This window comes from Amblyomma americanum, chromosome 2, assembly GCF_052857255.1.
Source record: "Amblyomma americanum isolate KBUSLIRL-KWMA chromosome 2, ASM5285725v1, whole genome shotgun sequence".
Lineage (NCBI taxonomy): Eukaryota > Metazoa > Arthropoda > Arachnida > Ixodida > Ixodidae > Amblyomma > Amblyomma americanum.
The window spans coordinates 189429901-189444969 of NC_135498.1; the positions used below are offsets into that span (position 1 = coordinate 189429901).

A 15069-nucleotide genomic window follows, 5' to 3' on the forward strand; every position below is an offset into this window, starting at 1 on the left:
TGGTCTACTAGCGGCGTACACGGGGAGACACATTTAACTGCTTCGTCGTAAAAGCCAGCTTGTACAGAGAGTGATCCTTCCGCAGGTTCCTTGTAATTTACGGGCAGGATAATTTAAATTACTCTAGAAATAAATGTTAACAAAATCAAGAGGCTACGCCAAACTAATACCGTTGGGGATAACTACTAGCCCTTTTTCTGCTTGAAGTGCTCACTGAGTTGCGGAGAAAACCACAAATGAAGCCCCGATTCTCTTCACCCCGGCCTCTCTTGCAACGTGGGCGCTGATAAGTCATTTCGTATTGTCCATTTAAATGACTGAAGAAAAAAAAAGTGGTCATGCGGGTCACTGGGTGGTGAATGAAACAACTGCCCACGTACACGAAGCACCCTATGTCCTCTGTGACCCTTAGCTAATGAGTAATCCATTTTCCATGCGGTACCTTCTCCGCATATCTTGTTTTCAATACCGGTGATAACACACTTCGGTTCTCGACAAAGAAAAAAAAGGCAAAAAGAGAACTGACAGCTGATCCGTGCCGAAGTCCTCGCCAGCAATAAAAAGCGATAAGAGGTGACCTCTTGTTAATGGGCAGCGCCTCTCCCACCGTAGCTGGAGGCTGGCAAGCGGCGGCAGCTGATAGACATGAGATGCCGCGTTCTGTTTTTGGCCTCAAGTTTGCTGCCTTCGCGGGCCGAGAAACCGTGTCGTTATTTTCCGCCACTCCGACTGCGCAAAACTTTCAGCGCGTTGCGACGTCCGCGGCAAGCGACGCCGGCCTTCCACGCGACTTCTGCTGAACGGCGATATGCTCAGGCAGTTCCGGGCTCTGAAGGAAAGAGGAGGTAAACGGCATGATTGCCCCGAGCGGGCGTACCTTACGCCAAGCTGGAGTGAATGCGTTTCTCAGCATTCGCGGCCATCTCTTGCACGCTGCCGCGCAGAGGCAGAAAGAAATGACTGCGACAGCAAAAGAGAATAGAAGTTGGGGCAGCTTCCATGGCCATCTTCATGTGGAAGAATAACAATATGAACCAGGCTTCCGGCTTAGGCGGTAAGGAGCAACCAACAACGAAATTCCCTTCTGTTTTGGCCAGGAGAAATATTACGAGCAGGGGTTGGACTTCTTGACTTCTATTTGTTGAAAATCAGGCGCGCTTCCTTGGTATTTATTCCTGAACGCAACATTGTTTCTCCCGGTGGATAATATTTTCTTAGTATGAGTATTGGGGACTTTTTTCAAATGTAATATATAATGTCCGTGTGAAGTCAGAAGACGTGAGGTTTATCGTGAACTTGAGTAAGTAGTATGAGAACCTTGTGTGGCATTGACGATTAAGAGGTACCTTTGCCTAAGGAAGTGTAGAATGATAAAAAAAACTCAAAATCACGAAGGTGGATCGTTGGGCCCTGAGCCAAAAGCGGAAGTGGAAGTTTAGTTAAAAAACTTGGCTATCATATTCTCGTAGCACTCTTGAGTTCATCGTAAAGACGGCCCATCGTGTAGCCCGCGTGCTGACGGCAGTGATAGAACTGCCGTTTAGCGGTCACAGAAGTGAGGACATGACACTTTCGTGGTGTTTGTGCGTTGTTTCTCGTTGACGGTTGCTTGTTACACTTCTTAAATTTGTCAGTGTTCTGGTCCGCACTGGAAAAGCCTACAAAACCAAGCGACAGCCCTAAGCCGGTACAAAGTCTGAGCATACAGAGCTGCGACAGTGCTTTGCTGGAAGGTGGAGCCTGCCGATCTGCAATGGCGTGTCTGAGTTCGCGGATCAATGCCTCAGAACTCAGAACCACAGCACTAAATTCCAATATTACCGCTGTCTGACCTCGTTACTACTTCCATCTATTAAGCATGTATTGCCCAGCGTCGCAAATTCGTGGCATACCGTTTCCAGGCTGTGTAATTATTATTCATTAAAACTTGCATACTCAGTTTCATGTTGACATGCTTAGAGCAGCCTGCCCTTTCGGGTCAGAATGACTGGTGTCAATATCAGCAAGCTGTATGAAAAAAAACAAGAAAGGAAGCGAGGGTACGACTTCCAGCAAGTGTTCAACAATTTTTCTTCTGCCGTTTTCAGACAGCATTTGCGGGAGAAGTGGCAGCGATTGGATAAGAGCTTGTTTATTGCCCCGGAGCCTTCCGCCTTGTTCTTCTGAGTTTCGTCTTTCACAAAAAATTGGATGAGGTGCGCAAAATGGACAAAATGGTAAATGTTCATATATAATGGCTCACCAATTTGTGGAATTTTTGCGGCGCTAGCCAAATCTCAATACGGGCTTTTGAATACCGGTATGCTAGCATAACGTGGACGTTATGGGTTCTTTTTATATTCGATTGCCTCATAATTTGCGCATTAGGAGTGTACCTTTTCTTGCAACTGGTACCGAATGGCCAGCTAGATGTGACGTGTATTTCAAGAGTTCTGACCTTTTCAGTTAAAACTTCATTGCAACGAATCTGTTCGGCGTACTTTTATGTGCGTTTGTAGCTTTAAAACGAAACGTTCGACCCAAAATTAGAACAAAGTTGCTTGGCAGGACCTGGTACAATAATTCGTTGTGAAACAGTGAAAAAAAAAACGAGCAAGGGAAGAAGGTGACATGGACTCAAAAAGAAAGAAAGATGGCGCGAAAGTTGCATGAGCGACACTACAATTTGTCACACAGTCAACACATCTTGAATGAATAAGAGAGTAGTTAATAGTGACGGGTGAAACGAATAAAAACAACACAAAACACAGCAAAAACCACTGCTAGCCTGCAATTACTAGATTTCTGCTTTTCTGAGCAATATTGAGGTTGTGCTACCTCTTTTGTCTGCTTCTTGATGTGTCCGGAGCGCTTCAAATATCTCCCGTGTACGCGCGTCTCTGTACATACTTATTGATTCATTCTGGTTAAGGAATTGCTTGCGGCCTTCTTATTTGCGACAATGAATTACCAGATTGCTTCGGGGTCTTCCTTTTCAAAGCGAGCGTAGTCTCTCAGCCGTTTGTTTAAATATCGCCCGGTCTGACCTATGTAGCAACGTCCACACGATAGCGGTATCTTTTATATGACGTTGCTTCAGCAATGCACATGGGGGATGGCATGCTTTATGGTGCAGCTTGCCCAGGTTTTCTCTCGGGCATTCACTTTTTTGCATAAGCTTGCGAGCTTTTTTGGTGCGGATAACAAAACGCATGCTCCCGCTTTGCCGGCAATCTTTTCAGGATTGTGCGCCAGCTTGTGAATGTAGGGGACTGCAACTGCATTACTCTGTTCGTTGCCTTTTTGTGTAGTTTTTCTTCTGTTCCCGGCCAAGATCTCCGCGATTTCTGTTAGTATAGGCACCTCGGATAGCCAGCTGGGACCAAGAGTTAGATCTGGGCTGGAAGACTTAACGCTACTGTGCGGATGCGCGACCTCAGCAGTGCGTTGGTGATGAAGTGTGAGACTGCACCTCTCGAGTAGTTTTGAGTGGGCCGATGAGGAAGGCAACAGACCCCTTCGAGAGCGAGAGAAAAAACACCAACACACATTCTCGTGTCTAAAACTGATTTTGGTATCAAGGAAGCGTATCTTCCTATTGCTTGGGAGCTCCTTAGCTAGTTGCAGAGCATCCTCTGAACCACGGAATGTTTCTCTGCAATTTTTTTCAGGAGCAATGTTTTCTGAGGCTTGACACTTAAACAAAATGAGAAAATCTTTCACAATACGAGAGACTTTAAACACGAGTGTGTCACTCAAGCTCTAATTCAGTTGCTTGTGATATCGAGATAAAGAGAGTTAAGTTACAAAGGAAAGGCAAGGAGGTCAACCATAAGAATATTTCAGTTGGCTACCCTGCAGTGGGGGAGAGAGAAGAGGGGGGCATAAAAGAACAAAAAGTAGAAAAATGTGGTCTGTATCTAGCATGGCAAACAATGATAAACGTGCTGAAAGTCACAGGCCGCCGCAGCTGTAGCCTGCACACCTTGAGGGCTGCCGAACGCTGCGACCTGAGTAGAACAGATCTACAGCCCTCCATTACTAATACGAGGCAGACATTCAGCGCAGACATTCCAGTGTGCATGCAGAAAGGTTGTTTGCCGTTGCGGCTGATAATTGTGATGGCAACGTAAGACAACCCGACTTCTCAGAACGATGGGGATGGAGGATGTGTTGTGCCAGCTATAGGACAGCTGCAAGCACTCGATTGAACAAATCCAGCATCTGCAGTGCATTCTGTGCAGCTGGAATGTGCAAGCTGGAAAGCAGCACACGCATGGTATTCACGATTGACTTCAGCATTGCAATCCTGACCTACTACGTACTTCTTGACCTACTACCCGACCAGCAGTGGGCTCAACACACTTTGTGCACAGGGACTTTTCTATCACTGAGCGAGTGCAGTGCTTCGGGAGTGATGGCCAAGTCATTTGCCAGTCCCAGTCTTGGAACGAGGTTGGGCCTTTTGCTTGATTAGCAATAGGCTCAGGACTCTGCGTGCACAATGCGTACTGCTGTGTCACTGCGGGTGTGTGTAGCTCAGGCAGGGATGGCCAAGGCCCGTCTGCTGCAACCATCCCTGCTTCGCCAGTCATACGGCTCCCGTTCCTTATAGTAGTATGCGGAGAGGCAGGACAAGTTGTGCAAATACTTGGACGATCCTTTCCAATGCTCACTACATTTGTTAGAAGACCTCTGCCGAGGGTGACGACGTCGTCGCACCTTAGCGGCGGCTTCTCTGTGCGCGGAATTGTCTCTTGTCATTTGTTTGAGTATCGCCCGTTCCCTTTTCACGCGAGGACAATCTTTTGAGCCAGCGTCATGAGGGCCGCGGCAATTGGCACACGTAAGGACTGGTGCCCGGCAAGAATCGCCGCTGTATGGCTGAGTACACCGTGCGCACACGATGAGGAAATTGCACACACTACTCATGTGCCCGATGGTCATTCATTTCAAGCACTGGAGAGGCTTCGGGACGAGAGGCCTAACTACATGCCGATAGTGCCCAACCTTGAAGTACATTAGAATGCAGTCGCCTTGGAAGGCCGACTTGATGCACTTTGTCCTCCCAAGACGCTGAACTTGCAGTATGGCTACACTGTAGGTAGCTGGTTGAATCAAAATGGGCACGTCGACGTCGTAAATGACGCCTGCCGTAGTGCCACTGCCTAGGACACGGGAACGAACGCTGATGCCACCGAGTGGTTTGATGTTTCTCAAACTTTCAAGCGCGTACCGGTCCATGACATCAGTGTCAACGACATTCCTAAAACGATTCACCCTTACATCTTGAATTGCTTCTGGGACGAGTCTCCAGGAACGCAAAAGTGGCTTTCCTGTTGATGTGGTTGAGATTGTTGGCGGGAGTCTCTGGCACAGACAGTGTGTGCCAATGATCCACGCTCCGTGGTGATCGTGGACGGACTCTACGACGACCAGTCCTCACTTTTCCGCAGTCTTCGCTTTGCCTTCTTGATTAGGACTCTGATGAAGCGGTTGCCAGCTGAAGAGTCATCACTGGTGGCCGAGTACAATACGGTGTCCCGGTTGCTTGCATCATTAGGGTCGCCAAGACGTGTCCTCTGGCCGGCAGCGGCTGGCCCACCGGTCTGAAGTTCAACAGCGTCTACTTTAATCACCATGAGCAAAACAGAAACAGTGGTTTCATTATAATGTCACAAATCGGGATAAAAGTGAAGAGGCGAAGGGACGGCTCTCTGACGTAGAGCCACTTCATCGTCTCGCTTATCACATCGAGCTATCAGTAAGTCACCGAGTATTGGAGCCAAGCACGATCCTTTGCACACGCCATGGCGCTAGATGGACAAATTTTCTACGAAGCAGACAAAAGTTGACAGCAGGTAGAATGAAAGAAGCTCGAGGAAACGTTTTGTGCTGATACCACAAGCGTTCTATTACCCGTGCCCCACCGGCATCTTTAATGCCATGAAATATTTACCGCCTTAAGTTTTAATACCATTCGAGTGGTGCTTTATATACACATAAATTTAATGGCATTAGCCTTACTGCCATTCGCTAGCTCCTGAGTTTACCACAACTCATTCGCCTGGGCAATGGGTACTCTTGCCTCCACTCTACTTGCCGAAAAGCGCGGAAGTTTGTTAGTAACAACTTCCTAACCAGTAGTAAATGGTTAATTCTTAACAATCCAGTCAGATGAGGCATATCCAGTGCATTTATGATCGAAGGGCGCCACTTTTACCAGCACTTCTGACAGATACTCTCGGCTTGTGCGCTGACACGCGAGTTTATGTCTACTGTTTGGAATTGTCAAGCAAGAGCAGCGGTATTTTCTGCGAAAAAAAACTTTATAGTGCTTTCTATTAACATTTTGGGGATACGGTGCACATTACCACGGTTTATATTTGTGTGAAATTTTTCACTGCCTTGCAAGCATTATCGTCATCGTTACTTTCGTGTAAAAACATTAATTGTGGAAATGTAGCAACAAATTCGAAAATAATGGCATTGATAAATGTAAGGCTTTAGCCATTTACGGCAATTTCTTGTTTGCGTGTGGCACGGATATAAAATATGAAAGGTCCGAATGTGTCTGCTTCGCACAACGAATCATGTGGCAAAGAGTAATAAAGATGTTTTATCTTAATAGAAAAGACATTAACGTTCTGTGGGCATTGAGGTTTCAAAAACTCACACACACCAGAAGAGCTTCGCACTCATGATCATGCGGTAACTTTATCGGACAGGAAGAGGGCAGAGTGGGCTACAAAGAGAAAGGTGTTGGATGTTATCCGGGCTGAAATCAAGAGGAGGAAATGAGGATGGGCAGGGCCACTAGCGAAGGGAAGACGGTCGATGGTCTTTTGGGGCGACTGAGTGGATGTCGGGTGGCATGTGCGTGTGTGTGTGGATGCAGTTGGTTTCAGTTCTTAGAGCGTTGTCAGACGTGTCGCTGGCTGGACAGCTGATTTGTACTTGCATCTGAATGCATTGCAACATTATAATGCTAACAAATCTCAACTCCTTCCGTCATTATAGAACCTTCGTCTTGACAGGTATGTGATTTCTGTTTGCGAAAGCGCGCAGCCGAGTTTCTTCAATCAGGGCGTGTTGAAGGGGATAACGTCGAAGAGCAGGAGCATGTGTCTTGCAGTCCTTTTTTGATTTGAGCTGAGGAAAACAAATCAAGGAAAATTTGCTTTGAAGGATAGGATTTTTCTACATGCTCTATAACTTTTGCGTTCCAACGTTTGTGTGTTAAAGATGCACCAAAGAAAATCTGAAGTCGTCTTTTTATCGCACTAATTCGATCTACAGTCCGCGAGCATTCTTAAAAGCTTCGACTATTGTCCTGATTTAAGAGGGAAATCGGCAGCAAATTCGAAGCTTCTAAAATTCTCGGAGCGTACAGGTCGAATTCCCGCAGTAGAAAGACGAGCTTAGAATCCTGTTTAGTGCACCTTTAAAAGAAATTATCTTAAAAGGATAACAGGAATAGCTCAGGCTGGGGATGATGATGAATATCTCTATGCGTCTTAGCATATAGCTGAAGGAAAAGGAACAAACGCAGGCTGTTTATTCCGGACATTTTAATATTGTTACTTCGAATACCTCAGCACTTAATTACAGCCGGTTATAGGCAAAAATTTTCCTTTGCGCTACTTCAATATCCCTCCTCTTAACAGTTGCCCTATTAAATATATATTGAATTTAAAAAAAAATTCTAGCAGTGAGTATGTGTCTGAGGAAGCGCATACAAATTTTCTTGGTTGCGAGAAAGACGTTCAGATTTTTTCTTTTTGAAAATTGTAAATGCGGTCCTTCATTCACTAAAAATGAGAGCGAAAAATTCTTCTAAATTGCGAAGCACCGTTTTTTGGAACCGAACAACAAATAATGGTGCTTCCTCAGTCTTATGAAAATTTTAGATAGCAATACAAAAGGTTAATGTGAAAGTGACCTATTTTTGCACTCGTCTATAAGTTTCAAGTAACATTGAAACGACCAGAAAAGGTTTCTGCCAGAAATAACTGCGCAAGTAACATTTCACATTACACTAAATCGTGTTGAATATATAAAATTTCTTGAAAGAGCCGAGTGAAAAGTGTTTGCCATGGAATCATCAATTTCTGGCTGTTTTCTTCAGTCGGCCCAGGAGCGTTTCAGGCAAGTCTTCAACGGTCACACGCAGCATTGCATTAGATTTACTCAACTAAAACTGTACAGACTACATGCCATTTTATCTAAGATTCGACAGACCCCCGTGTCAGGGAAAATTTTAGCGAGTGACAAAAACGTGCACTCGCCAACAGATGCGGAAAGGTAGAGAACGTGAGGTTTCGGCACCCTTACCGGTGCCTTGTTCGCAAGAGACACGAAAGGGCGCCCTAAAGGTCAATGGTCATTTTTTATAGGCAGTTTTGGCATGTGCACGTTTTTTGCAGAATTAGTTAAAGCAGCGCTACGGAAGACGACACAAGAGAAGCACAAACACAAAGACAAAGAGGGAAACATTAAAAGCTCAAGTTACTAGCACCGAGACCGCGCCCTGGCGCAGAAAGCTCAACCCTTGTTATATCTGCTACCCCGAGATCCCTTTCGTTCGGCCAAGAAATCTGATTCTTCTTTCTTGAGTCAGACTGATGCTGTGCGGACGCATGCTTTGTTTGTTCACAATATTTTTTCAGCTTCTACTATTTCGAGTGTGAGCTGGTTTTTGTGTTCGCAGATGGCAGAGCATTCGTCAAGCAGCGCTCTGCATTTGCAGGACCTTCAGTATTGGGCAAGGTTTCTATTGATTGCCAATTGGTGCAGCTTCCTGCGATGTTCTCTGAGACGCTCATTTATCACCTTCTGGTCTGGCCGATTACCAGGCACCACAGGTTTAGCCGATTTTGTCTACAACGCCCCTAGAACAGGCCACTAATTTGTTCACGTGGTTGATCGTGCATTTTGGCTTGACTTTCTTGACAGGGCACGAGTACTTGCAAAGGGTTTATAGCTTGACAGGAGCCGAACATAGGACTCGGACGTTCACGCGTTCTTTGCAGGTTAGACTGATTAATTAATTGCTGCGAACAGCTTTATCTTCGAATCGGTGGGCGGTCAGAATACCTTATGCACGATCTAAGCGGTTCCTAGGTGTTGTGATAGACTAATCTCCCGTGGTCACCTCAGATAAAAAAAAAACTCCGTGAGAGGATCACTGCAGCATCGCAAGTTTTAAGGTTCATGGCGGGAACGCGGTGGGGTGGCAACTTCCGATCAATGCTTCCGCTTGAAAAAGTCGACGTTGAATGAACCTTGTGCTATTGTCTACCGACGCTTCAAAGAGTATCTCCTGCAAGCAAGAAGACTCTCGAGGCGGCGCGGAACTGCCTACGGATATGCCTTGGACTTCTAGAGGGTTCCTCTGCACCAGGAACCGTGGCTAAAGCCTTGTTATAAGCGCTAGTCTTTCAATTTATGATGACACACAAACTAGCCCAGCTTTCCGCCTTGATCACAATTTGTACACTGGTCACTGCGACAGTCCGACGAGTGGAAGATCACGATGGGCCGTCCCGCAGATTGGCACGCCGTCCCTCGCGGGCCGTGGCTGGTTGACAGCGGTGCTCCCTAGGAGTCGTGCGGTAGCGCTTCTCCGAGGCTCCAACTACGACACGGGCTGATCGACAGCGCTAAACGTCCTTCCTATCGGCGTTGTACGCAATGCGGTACAAGTAATTGATTTCCTGTAGCGTATTATATTTTCTTATAATTCTGTGATTAATTAACTACTTTTTCAAAGGGTAACGTTCTGCTTAATTTAGTTACTTTTTCCTGGAATTGATTACCAGTAATTGTGCACTGTTTTCCAAAAAAAGTTATAAGACCCTTATAACCTTGAGAGCCTCAACGTGACGGCAAACACGGGGTTGTTTTTTTCGTAACAAATTGACAGCGGACAGGCTACGCAGACACATGCGCCCGATCATGTCCGGACCACAACCGGGTCACGGCCGTGTTCTACGACAGTTCTCGTCCCGAGAAATACTACATCACCGCTTTGGAGGGTGCCCCTCGTCCTCACAGATGGCGCTGCAACTTAGAGCCACTGGATAACTGGGATGCTCACACACAAAGCGCGAAGCAACAACGAGGCGCGGCGCTCCATAGAGGACTAGCAGCGAAGCATTGAGCAACGATGAGAGATAACGAAAGGTGTTTATACGTTATAATACCGGCCTTCCCTAGAGCGCATACATCGAGAGAGGGTTTGGTGTAGCTGCTGATTTCTTCACCGAGAAATGCGGGAAAAATAGCGACAACTTCGGGAAAGAACTGCACTTGAACTTTCAACAAAATATCAACCAAGCCGCAGAAGTTAAATGAAGTTAGAGTAAATTTGTGTTTTCGTGATAAAATCTGTAAAGAAAATAACAGAACTGCAATCGATTAGTTTTCGGTAATTATTCAGTTAATTTTCTGGCGCTATAATTGACCGCGCTAACCAGTTACATTACAGGCGGAGTAAGCGTAATTTTAATCGCTGACTTATTTTCTTTAGCCTGTGCAAGACTGCTTCCCATAGGGACCCCAAACTAAAGTTTGCCCCGCGACAACAGCGCCGTGCTCCTCCCGTGGCGGCGGAATTCTGAAGCGTCGATCGGGCGCGACGGCGCCGCGGCGCTCTGACTGGTCGTGTTCGCTTGCTGCGCGCGCTTTCTCTCTCTGCGTGCTTCTCGCGCCCGTCTCCTCGCGGGCGCAGCGGATGCGAACACAGCCTGACGGCTGCACAGTGCGCCGTCTATGTCCATCTCTGGGCAGTTTTTAAGCGGTGATCGAAGTGGCACGCGGACCGTGGTTGCCTAAAGGCGGGGAAGCGTGTTGCTTGATTTACGGGCTTCCCTGAAATGACGCATTTGCTTACTGCCGTGTGTGTTGTCAACAGAAATTACCCAGGTTGCAGGGATCGTTCAATGCAAAGTACCGGTGCAGTATCGCGCGCTGCAGAATTGATTAAGTCAAAGTCAAAGTCATTTTATTCAGGCAGCAGTAATAGGTGCCTAGGAGGCAGACATAAAGGCAAATTAATGCCTGACTCAGTGTCGGCCCCCTTCCCCCCTTCCCAAACACATCACTCAACAGCAGGTACAGTCACATCGTTGAACAAAGTTTCGATCAACATAAAAGGAACACATTAATACAGCATAGCATACAGGCCTAAGTCATACTGCGAGGAAACAAACAGCCAATATAAATCGCATGCAGTAATAGGCAGAGAAAATAAACAAGCGGGAACAATAAAACATTCACAACAAAAACCATCTGGTGTCTACTTGGAACCCAGAAAAAAAAAGGAAATAGTCAAAATTGTGTGCTTAAAAAAAATGTGTTAATGTTTCTGTTAAAGGCTAGAGCTGAAGAACTGTCAGTAATAATATTCATAACCATGGCGTGCTTATTCAAGAAGTCAGGAATCTGATATGTTAACTTTTGTGTACCGTAGTTTGTACGAATCCTGTCTCTGTTATAAATGGTATGCCGGAGATTGTACATGTGTTCTTTATGAAGATATTTCTCTGTGAACGATGATGCATTCTGTTTGATTTGAGTGTATATAGCTACTGCTAGTTTTTTACATAGGATGTTTGTGATAGTCAGGATTCGGTGTTTTTGGAATAACGGTGCTGTATGAGTTCGGCGTGGGACATTTTCTATTTGGCGCAGAAAATGTTTTTGTAGTACATGTAGGTTTTCTAAATTTGTTTTTGTGGTCGTACCCCATACAAGAAGACAGTAGTGCAGACGGGAGTGTATTAGAGCATAATACAATTGCTTTTTTAACCATGGTGGTAGCAAATCCTTCAGTTTATAGGTGAGCCCAATCGTTCTTGAGATATCTGTTCGAACTTTTGCGACATGTGCAGACCAGTTTAGGTGTTCCTGAAAGATTACACCTAGGAATTTATGTGATGCAACGCGTTCGATCTGTTCATTGCCGAAGCGTAGAAGAATGTCTGACATACATTTATTTTTTGGTCGAAATACAATATATTTTGTTTTGTTCGTGTTTAGGGCTAGTTTATTTATGTCGAGCCATACCGATAGGTTACACAGCCAGACATTCGCCTGCCTCTCAATATCTACAATATTCGCACCAGAAAAAAAGGCGTTAGTGTCATCAGCATACAGGATAATTTGCGGGGTTAGTGGAATATTTACAATATCATTGATATATAACAGAAACAATAATGGACCAAGTATAGACCCTTGTGGTATCCCATATGCGATAACACCAATATCTGACTGCGCTTTGCCTACCGCTGTGTACTGAAATCTGTTTAACAGGTAACTCTTAAGTCGAGAGCAACGCCTCTAATTCCGTAGTTGGGTAACTTTTGCAGTAAGATTTCATGTTTGATAGAGTCGAATGCTTTTTTGAAATCAAGAAACAAACCTACTGTGTACAATTTATGCTCAAAGTTATCTATTATTTGATCTTTAATATATAGAAGGGCCGTCTCCGTTGACTTACATTTTTGGAACCCATACTGTTGTTCTACTATGACGTCGTTTTGCTGGAAGTTGTTTAGAAAGCGTGTATTTATAACTTGTTCTATTATTTTAGAAAAGATTGGCAAGACAGAGATAGGTCTGTAGTTATTAAGGCTACATTTATCACCTCCTTTATGAACAACGGATACTCTTGCGATTTTCAGTTTATCAGGAAAGACACCCGAACTTAGGATCAAATTGCATATATGCGACAAAGGGCGGCTAAATAGATGTGCAACTGATTTTATTGGTTGCGCTTTCAAGTTATCCACTCCGCAAGCACTACTGTTATTTAGCTTTTTTAGTAGCGTAAATATTTCTGCCTCTGTAGTAGGATTCAAATAGATTGAACCCGCAACAGCCGAACCCATATATGATTTGCAGTCATGGTTAGAGCTATCCGCGTTGTTCGTATTAAATGCTCCTGCGTTTAGGAAGTGTTTGTTGAATTTATTTGCTAGCGAGGTTCCCGTATAAGTTGTGCCTTCAATATTCAATTCCTTGAGTTCTTTCTTCTGAGTATTTGACATGAGATGGTTTGCGGTTTGCCACATTTTTCTTGGGTTGTTGATGACACCTGCAAACTTGTTTTCGTAGTAGGAATGGCGCGCTTTTTTAATGTCATGTCCTAGTTTGTTTCTTATTTTCTTATATTGATTTAAGTAGTTCAGAGCTCTAGTTCTGATAAATAGAGCGAAAAGTCTATCACGTTCCTTGATTCTGTTTAAAAGTGTTCTGTTAATCCACGGCTTTCTTACTTTCCTAGTTTTCCTGAATTCTAATACTGGAAATGATTGTTTATAAGTGTTCTCAACTTTCTCTGAAAATAAATTGTACGCCATTACTGGGTCCTCTGAACAGTAAACGTCATCCCAATTTGTTTGCGCTGTTAGTCTTTCAAATATCCTAATTGTTTCTTCATTAATAACCGTGTACTGAATCCACGTGCGTGAGGGTCGCGCCGTGTGTTGTGTAAGGTGTGTTAGAAAAATAAAGATCGGTAGATGGTCGCTCAGGTCCGCTAATAAAACACCAGATTCAATATCGGCTGAGCTACAGTTCGTGAAACAAAGATCTAACAAGGTTCCAGATTTGTTTGTTACTCTTGTTGGTACATAAATTACATTTTAATACCCGTATAAAAGAAACACATCAGTAAGTTTTTGATTATTCAAATCAGGACAAAGAATGTCTACATTGAAATCACCAAGGAAAACAACCGATGAGCTATATTGTATGCAGCACTCCAACATTTCTTCAAGAAATTCAAGAAACATAGACAGTGTTCCAGATGGAGGTCGGTATACTACCACACATACTATGCTCTCGCACTTTATCATAACCGTCTCAAAATGAGGGCTAATTCGGCAATATTTTGAGATAACACTGCAACTTAAATTTTTCTTGACATAAACGGTCACGCCTCCGCCTCTTGTATTAGTACGAAAAATTGACGTATGTTTGTACCCGCTAAATTCAATAACATTCATTTCATTGGAAAACCAGGTCTCAGTGAAAGCGAACAAGTCAAACCGATGATTTAACGAGTCCAGAAGCATATCCCACGCGTCCTTTTTTGTTCGTAGGCTTTGAGCATTTAGGTGGCAGACAGAAAAGGCCTTAGCACAACGAGTCTTGTAATCACGGAAAGAAACAGCGTCATGATAGCCGCCTTTAGAAAGGCAGTTTGTCATTGGCATAAAGCCAGTAAGTAAGCAACTCTTGGCCCATCAGAATCCTTATCGTATTTTCTCTAGATCATCGACAGAAGCGATCCTGATAATCTTGCTACGAGGGGCCCGACGCACAAACAGCTTTCCGTTCTTAACCCAGGCAAATTCGTATTCCTTTTCTTTCGCCTTCGACTTCATTCGCCACAACAACTCCTTATTTTGTGCTGTAAGGTTCTCGTTTAAGAATATCTTTGCCTGTTTGTCCTTCAGTTCATTCTTCTTGCTTAGCCACTTGTCCCTAGTCACACGAGATGAAAAGCGAACTAGCACAGGTGCTATCCTTTCCGAAGCGTCTTTATCGCCCCTGAGTGGAAGTCGATGCACTGCCTCAACGTCGGCCTCGGAAAGTCGAGCAATATTAAGTTCATCGGCCAGAAGGTTAATTTTGTCTAAAAGCTTTTCGTCGGTATGCTGAGGCAGTCCATGTATTTCCATATTCTGCTGTCTGCTATACTGCTCGAGATTGTTGATCTCTTGCCTCAGTTTCTTTGTTTCTTGGTCATCAACTTTTTCTTCAAGCTTTTCCATGCGTTTCTTTAAGCCAGTTATGTCTGCACTTTGAGTTTCCATGCGCGTGAGGACTTCATCGTATTTATTAGACATTGCTTTTACTGAGCTCTCAAAGCAGCCCACGGTGGTCATAATAGCCTCAATGTTGTCTAATTTCGACTTCATTTCCAGTACAGTAGCAAGCTTGCTCTGTATGTCAGCAATTTCTTTTGCCAAGTCTAGGCCGGCCTCTTTCTGCTTTGTTGTGCCCTGACTACTACCACGGGCTTGTGAAGTTTTGCAAGTGGCGCACTTCCATGTTTTTTTTTTTGCAATCTCCGATTTT

At 44.6% G+C, this 15069-nt stretch overlaps 1 protein-coding gene across 1 annotated transcript in view; it reads left to right on the forward strand.

Moving 5' to 3' along the window:
* The first annotated feature begins 726 nt into the window (after window positions 1–726).
* The window catches only part of LOC144122098 (sodium/mannose cotransporter SLC5A10-like), a 177120-nt gene continuing 162777 nt past the window's right edge, over window positions 727–15069 (forward strand). Inside the window, exon 1 of the mRNA XM_077655623.1 lies at window positions 727–845. The gene's annotated coding sequence lies outside the window, so the exon portion shown is untranslated. The remainder of the gene's footprint in view (window positions 846–15069) is intronic.